Source organism: Apium graveolens, chromosome 11 (assembly GCF_009905375.1).
Source record: "Apium graveolens cultivar Ventura chromosome 11, ASM990537v1, whole genome shotgun sequence".
NCBI classification, from domain to species: Eukaryota; Viridiplantae; Streptophyta; class Magnoliopsida; order Apiales; family Apiaceae; genus Apium; species Apium graveolens.
In genome coordinates, this window is record NC_133657.1 from 89,617,248 (window position 1) to 89,626,287 (window position 9,040).

Sequence of the window (9,040 nt, forward strand, 5' to 3'; positions counted from 1 at the left end):
CAAGGGATAATGCACACTGTCCATCAACGGATATTCAGTTCAGTGCATCAACGGATAATGCATAACTAATCCTTACTGTTATACAAATTCAATATTCATATTAAAATAATATAATAAGTCAGTAAATATTTTAATTAAACATTAAGTAAACTTCCTCGCCCAGGTCGCCTCGCGTACGCGAGACGCTGAGATATTTGCCCAAATCGCCCTTCGACCCAACCCAAGTCGTGTCGTGGCGAGACGAGGCGAGGCGGCGGCGTGTGATTGTGATTTTCTCCACAATACCATCTATATTAAATTTTAATCCTAAAAATCTCATAGAAGTAGTGGTTTCAAGATAGCCCATAAAGATACAATCAATAGTTTTCGGACCTAGTTTCTTTCTCTTGTGTTCAGGGACCAACACCTTAGCAAGGCACCCCCACACACGAAGATAACTCAAACTTGTCTTACGCTTTCTCCATAATTCATATGGTGTCTTGTCCATATGTTTCAGATGAACTCTATTCAGAATATGACAAGCCGTATTCAGAGCCTCTCCCCACATGTACTTAGGCAACCTAAAATTAATTAGCACACTGTTAATCATGTCTTTAAAAGTTCTGTTACTCGCTTTGCCACCCCATTAGAATCGGGTGTGTATGGTGGAGTAACCTCATGAACTATACCATTGCTTGCGCAAAATTTATTAAACAAGGTACTCGTATACTCACCACCTCTATCAGACCTTAAACATTTAATTACTTTTCCGGTTTGTGTTTCAGCTTCATTTTTAAACATAATGAATTTATCTAGTGCTTCATCCTTATGTTTAAGAAAATAAACATAACAGTATCTACTACAATCATCTATAAAAGTAATGAAATATCTACAGTGATCTTTAGTCAACACACCACCGAATTCACATATGTCCGTGTGAACTAAATCTAACAAGTCTGAATCCCTAACAACATTATGAAAAGGTTTCCTCATTTTTTTAGCAGTTACACACACTTGACACTTAGATTTCTTATCAATGGCATGCTTTGGAATCAACTCTAAATTCATCATATTCTTTAGAGCACCAAAATTTAAATGACCAAGTCGTAAGTGTCACAAGTCAGATGATTCTACACAATTAACAGAAGATGCAACACTATCATTAATAAAACCACCCAAAACGGGTTCAACATTTATTAAAAACAAACCATCAGAAAAATAACCCTAACCAAAAAATGTACCAGTATGTGTAATAACTACTTTATTATATTTCAAATAAAGTTCAAAGCCGTTCTTAACTAAACAACTTCCACTTATTATATTTCTATGAATAGAAGGAACATGATGCACTCTAGTGAGAGATAGAATCCGCCTAAAAGTAAACTTCATGTCCACGTTTCCGATTTCAAACACTTGTGCAGCACTAGCATTCCCCATCGTCACTGTCACTCCATGACTCTGTTGATAAGATACAATAAACTAATATCAGCAAAAATATGCACATTAGCTGCAATATCAATCAACCACTCATGTGACAGATAAGTAGAAAGTAGTACAAGGTTGTAGGTAATATAGCCGTCATCGGTTCCAGAGGCAAAAACCTCACCAATGACCATGTTAGCTACAGGCCCACTCATGGTTCCAAGTCCAAGCACAGTATTTGCTTGAGCTACCACTCCAGCTTTCTTAGCTATCTTACTTGGACAGTCCTTGCTCCAATAACCAACATGTCCACAAGACCAACATGGTTTGTTCGCCTTTGGTTTCTTATCCTTGTTCTTGTCAGGTTTAGTGTTAGCCTTCTTAGTGACTAACTTTCTTTTCTGTCCTACATTCACTACATTCACCTTCGAGCTCTCATGTTTAGCAGGCATCACATGTCCTTGTTTGGACTTGTGTTGCTCCTATACAGAGATGTCCAACATCAAGTTAGTCCAAATGATCTCTCTAGTCTTTCTTTTCAGGGAAAGAGCAAACTCTTCCCAAGACTTAGGGAGCTTTTCAATCACAGACATAACTCAAAACTTCTCAAGCAAAACCATACCGGACTCACCCAAAACATGAACCAACATCTCAAACTCATGAACCTGTTCAGTCATGGATTTTCCATCCACCAACTTGAAATCAAGAAACCTAGCCACATAATACTTCTCAAGTCCTTGAGAGTCAGTATTATGGGTTTGGTCTATCTTATCCCATAAGACCTTAGTAGTATAGGCATATGATGAATAAGCATCGAACAAGGTGTTCTTCAAGGCTGCCAATATGGCTGCCCTAGCCACCCCATCCTTCTTAGCCAATAAAGCATAAGCCTTAACAAATTCAGCCTTCTCTTGATCCTACATAAGAGGATCATACTGTACCACTGGCCATATACCCTTAAACGTTAACCAGAGCTTCATATTTTGCTGTCAACGACAAAAAGAAACTCCACCACTGAATTTATCAGGCATACTCGATAAATTAATTGGCTGGGGAAAATGGTACGTAGTCCAATAAATGGAAATAGTACCACCAGAACCAGAACCAGTTTCAACAGTCTTAGGAACATCTTCAGTTTCGTTAACCATCTTGCTAGTTAACAATATAACACATATAATCTCTTCAAGATTGATGGGTATAATTAACACTACGCGCAATAATGGGACTATTATATATATTACAATTAACAAGAACAGGCAAATAACCAAGTAACGAAATAAAACACGAAGGCAAAAAAATAAGATAAAATAGTAACTGAATTGATAAAGATCTAATAGAACACTTAGCTCGCACAAAAGCTTTATCAAGTTTGAAATAACTATGAACAGCTGAGGCGCCTAGTCTTCGAGAAGTCTAGACTGTTCTTGAAGAGATTATTTCCCCACTTACACTATGTTGGGTTGCAGCAATATCACTTCCAGGATACAACAGCTCAGACTACTCTGTCCACAGATACGTAGCACTCAACAGCGACCTATAACTCAGTTCGCCCTGAAAACCTATGCGATATTCAGTATATTGTGGTGGAAAGAAAAAGAGAGAAAAGTAGCTGCTAGGGTTTCTCACGTATGTAGTTCACGTATCTCTATTCTAAACATTTTGTTCAGTATATAATACAACATAAAACGTTACTGAATATATTACATTAATTATAATAAATATTTAGACTTAAATCGCATTTAATGAATATTTCCAGAATCGTAACAGCCATCCCATCAGGATTTGCACTCAGCATCAACGGATAATGCACCCAGCAAATCCTGATCCAGTGGTAAAAGTTCAGTGCATCAACAGATAATGGACACTTTCCATCAACGGATATTCAGTTCAGTGCATCAATAGATAATGCATAACTAATCCTTACTGTTATACAGATTCAATATTCATATTAAAACAATATAATAAGTCAGTAAATATTTTAATCAAACATTAAGTAAAATTCCTCGCCTAGGTCGCCTCGCGTACGCGAGACGCTGAGACATTCGCCCAAATCGCCCTTCAAACCGATCCGACCCGACCCGAGTCGTGGCGAGGCGGCGGCGCGCGTAAGTGTGTGCGCGCGAGCCACACAATAACACCATGCACACCCACATGCCTTAGTAGTTGGTATACTACTCTTACACATGGTACTATATAATGTACTACACCCTTCATTACTTAATCAATGTGGGACAAACTCACACAATCCTTTTCAAACTACTAACTTCTACTCAATTTCTTTATGGATTACACCAAGAAAATAACTTAGGTCCAAACATGAAAGTTTAAGTCCTCATTACAAGGAATAACCTCCAACAATTAGTTTTAGGAAATAACATCAAGAACATGTATACAACATGCCTCAAACTTTCCATTTTCTAACAAAATGCTTATAGCTCAAGCAGCAGCCAGAATTAAATTGGTTCATTTAGCAAAAAAACAAGAAGAATTATATTGGTTCAATCCTTGTAGAGATTCAAGCGACATGGTCCTTGACATATATATATATATATATTATAGCCTCCTTTTGATGATATATGAGACAGTGATCCGGGTTGTTTTGATAAATATTATATTTAGGACTTGACTTGGTTCAAATCAAATTAATGCCCTAGTTGATGATCCTAATACGTATGCTAATTGCAAAAATTAAAGTATGAAGTAGTAATATGTTTTCTATCTTCTCTTTCAAATAAAAAACCTGGACTCTGATAAGAAACCGGATTTAAAAATGTGAAAACCCAATATAACAATACTTTTAAGGCACACTGCAGGTGATAAGGAGTACCATCAAACCCAATCTCCAAAGATTTTACAAAGGATCAAAATAACCCATTATTACACTTGACCAAAAACCCAAAAAATACTTTGGAATGTATAATGTACGGGAAGACTCCACAAAACCAAGTTAACAAAGACATGAAACAGGGGCGTCACTGTGACATTTTCTGTAATCAGATGGGGGCGTTGGGGTGCGCGGGTTGAGCCACCGCTCATGACCCCCAAAAATATAAAACCCCTAAATTTTAACGTTGTATTTTTATTTACGTACGATTATGTGGGAAAAAGGCTAAATGAAGTTGTTACGATGGCAATTGAAAGTAAATTTTCAATCAAATGAATATCGAAAGTGTTTTAGATGATATTGTAATACAATATGCGAGAAGAGTATCTCCTTTTAAGTGATTTTTTTGGAATATATTTCTTATTTACAATGTAAATTGATAGTTCATTTTTATCAGAATTTATCACATTTTGTATTTTTATTGATATTTAAATTAAGCCCCACTTTTAAAATTTCGAATAGGGGCCTAATTTTTTCCTCTCTTTTTAAGTAAATGTTTTGAAATATATTTCTTATTTACAATATATTTGATAGTTCATTTTTCCATTTTACATTATATTAAAATATAAATTAGGGCCCATTTTTTAAATTTCGCACGAGCCCTACATTTGTTTGCCCCGACTTGTAATACACCCATCACCCATGTGAACCCATATACAACAGTTTACAATAATTTTATAAACTAAGTGGCTGCAACTATAATAAACACTCCCTAGGATGCTTTTGATCCGATCTTTCTTGGGTATCAAGCAAACTTTTGGTGTTATATTACGATTCTTTTAAGAGAAAAATGCCGTGTACGTACTGTGACGCACCCGAATCTGGGATCAGGGATTTAGGAAGTCACGTTGTCTTGAATTCTGTTTTAATAATTATCTTGCTCAATAATATAATTAACTCACGCATCTACGATCCTATACCTACTTTTATACACAATCACATGTTATTGTTTTGGAAACGAAATCAATACATTACTAGAGTTATAGATTCACAGAATAATAGTTATTACAATTTCAAAATTAATTAAGTTATGCCTCGAATACAACCTCTATTTGAGAATAAACCGACGTCCAAATAGACGTTTGTTCATGAATACCGTACATAAGTCATACATATATATGAGCCGAACCAAAAATAACTGAAAACTGAACCAACTCATGAATTCTACCTGCGCGTCGCCCTACTAGTCTACGAAAAGTTGCGCGTTTCCAACACGCATCCTAGCTGTCAACTCGCGGATCGACATATTGGTTAACTGTCGTGTTGTGACATTTTAAAAAAAACAAGTGTGAGCTATATTGCCCATCCATAATAATCAACAGTATGAAAAGACTATTAATTTATTTTATTATTATGTGTAATGATGAATAATTAAAAGTAGTTTTCCCGGTGATACACACCTTTTCTCAAAACACATCTTTTTTCTCAGTTATGGTGTGAATACCTTTTTAGTAAACCCTTTACCTAGGCTTGAGTTACGGTATTGTATATCAATTCCAATTGAAAGAATATGACTTTCACCGGAGCCCCCGAGATACGATGATCAGTCGTATAACAGTATTTGATTATTGTTTTCTACTAGTAAAATGATGACTCCCATACATCCAGTTGTCACCATTACCGCATTCGGGCATATTGTGTGTGGACCATATATTCAGACTTTCCACATACTTCACATATTTATATGTGACACACCAATAATCGCTCCAGTACACGTAGTACTGAAGTCTACCCCTTCTAGTCCTTTTAAGAATCCTATCATATCTTTGGAACTTATATTCAAGTTCCCCAAGTGAGCGCTTGTTGATAGGTATCATACGATTTATATATATATATATATATATACGTACTTCCAAGGAATGTTTGAAGAAAGTATTATAATAGCGTGGGTTGATCGTTGTCAACAGATAATTATTTAAAGGGGAGTTTCTTTTGACATTATTGTCAAACTATTTGAGGTAAGTCGAAATAATATTTTTTGAAGATTTGAAAGTACTTGAGTAATTTTCTACAATTCAGAAATATTTTAAAATAGGGTTTTTGATTTTTAAATCATTTAAAACCTTTTAAAAATATTTAATAATTAAATTATAATTATTAAATAAATAAATCTCGAATAATTCTCTTTTCAATGAATATATAAATTAATATTCATTATCTGATTCAAATTTAGAAATAGTATAAAATCAATTAAATCTTTGTTAAATATTTAATTTTTAAAGTTAATAATTATATAATCGTATATGGATATTGTTTCTTCTAAATGAATATTTAAAATAATATTCACCGGTTAAATAACATATATAAGTTGAGTGAATACGAGTTTTTGAAATTGTTTAATAAAAGTTTGAGTTATTTAATAAACCGTAAGAGGCATTAGGTCCCTTGGAATATTTACTATAATAATAAAATAAATGAAAAATTATTAATTTCAAACATCTCCGGAATACTTCCGGGCTTATAAATAAATTATATAGACCGACTCCCGGTCTAAATAAATAAATAAATAAATAAATAAATATATATATATATATATATATATATAAGGGTATGATCAAATACAAACCAAATTTAAAATAGAAACTTAGAACTAATCTCAACCATTAGATCAACATAATCTAATGCCCCCCCCTAAAAGCACCCCACTCAAGTACTCTGCACTCTCCCTCACCCACTTTCAACTTTGCCCCTCCATTTTTAATTTGATTTTTCCCGTCAAACCGTAAGTTTTTTAAAAATCCGATTTCACTGTATTTTTCTACATCTCTCAACGATCGATTTGCATACCATATGTGTTATATTTTGAAGTAATTTTTTTTAAAAATATTTGGTTTATAGTTTCTATTGTAATATTGGTTTCTATTGGAGTAGCCCCTATATATATATATATATATATATATATATATATATATATATATATATATATTCCACGCTACTCGCTAGTGTTAACATTTTCAAATCGATACTTTATTATATCAATATCAGTCTTTTCTTATAGTATTTCATAACTGAAATTAATGGTAATCATGACATCATGCATGAATACAGTAATTCATTACCACACCACAACTATAATCATGAGTAGGGTTCGAAAACTTTCATGGTGGTTTCGAGGTGGAGAGTGCATGAGAGTTAGTCCAGAAATCTATAAACAAGAATATTATTGTTCCGTTAGAATTTAATCGTACTTAAAGTCACTTTATTAAATACTTAAAATTTATTAATTGTCCAATGCGACTCGTCATACTCTTATCATTTTATTAGAGTGCGATTAATCATTAACCTTGATTTAGACTTTAGTCCTTATCGTCCACTTCACTTATTCAATTTAAAAGTCGGCTCCTCTCGCGACTTCTAAGAAATTCTACTTGCGCGACCTCGTCTCCGGTATTTTTATAAAATTGAAAACTTAATATTTTTACTTGAAATTTTTATGGAAGTTCATTCACTCAATAACCCAATCTCTTTTAAATTTTCATGATTTTTAAGTGATTTAAGTCGACCATTTATACTCCAAAAGTTGGTAATTCGTAGCAGTTTTTATCGCGTAAAGCACGTTTACTAAAACAGACATAACTTTTAAACCGTAAGTTCGAATCAAGCGATTCAAGCACCTAAATGATTCTCATGACAAGTTCTATCACTCAAAAGTCTTATTTTCCAATAAGTCACAGTTTAACTATTCTATAACTCTGCAGAAAACTAAGTCGCCTAGAATCAGGCATTATAACGACATAGTCGTTACGGTCCATGGTTTCGATTAACACAAATCAATCACTAATTATCCAATACTCAATAATCAACCATTTAAAAACTTAGTTATCTCAAGAAACCAAGGTTTTGGTTCATCAACATTGTCTCTATTAAATTAATATATTCACAATCATCAAACCAACAACATAATCACTACAACTGAAGCTACATCAAAGATCTACAACTTTATTGAAAACATTATTTCTAAAATAAAAGTGAAAGATAGTTTTTATAAAATTCTTGGTCTCTTGGAAGGTTCTCCTTGTATGGATGATGCTTGATGTATACTTAGATGAGCTTAAAGATCTTTAATCATCCAAGAAATTAACAAAAGCAAACTTGGATTACTGTTTGGTCACTATTCATCATTATCTTTAACAATTTATTTACATATGATAAACTCAAGGAAATGGGTTGAAAGATTTATTTTACCCTAATCTAGTAATATGGAAGTTTGGGAATTAATTGGAGAATTAATCCATGGCTAGAGCTTGAATTCTTGATTTCTTTTTCTCCCTTTTCTTGATAGGGCCGAATGGAATAAGAAAAATAGGGGGGAGTATTCATAGATGCTTCTTACTTTTGGTCACTTTTGGTGATTTGTAGATATGTATACAGTTTGTATAATTCAATAAGCATGGCCTCATATTCCAAAGCTACAAGCTAGCTAAGTACACATGCACCATCCTATTTACTATTCACTCAACCAAGTTATAATGCTCCTTCAAAAGGTCACTATTTGATCACCAAATATTGTTTGCTTTTGTACTAATTGATTTGCGTGCTTTGCATAGGGATTTGCATGGGATTGTTTCGTTTATTTATTCACTTACGTACTTAGTTGGTCGCTTTCTCGTAATTGTGGTACATCATCGTATGTGATTCGCAGGGTAATCCTTTCTTATGGATCCTTATATTTCATAATCTTGTACTTGGGTTTTATTCATATGACTTGGTTGTAGTATGGTTCTCATATTTCTCGATGGTTCTTAAAATAAGGTC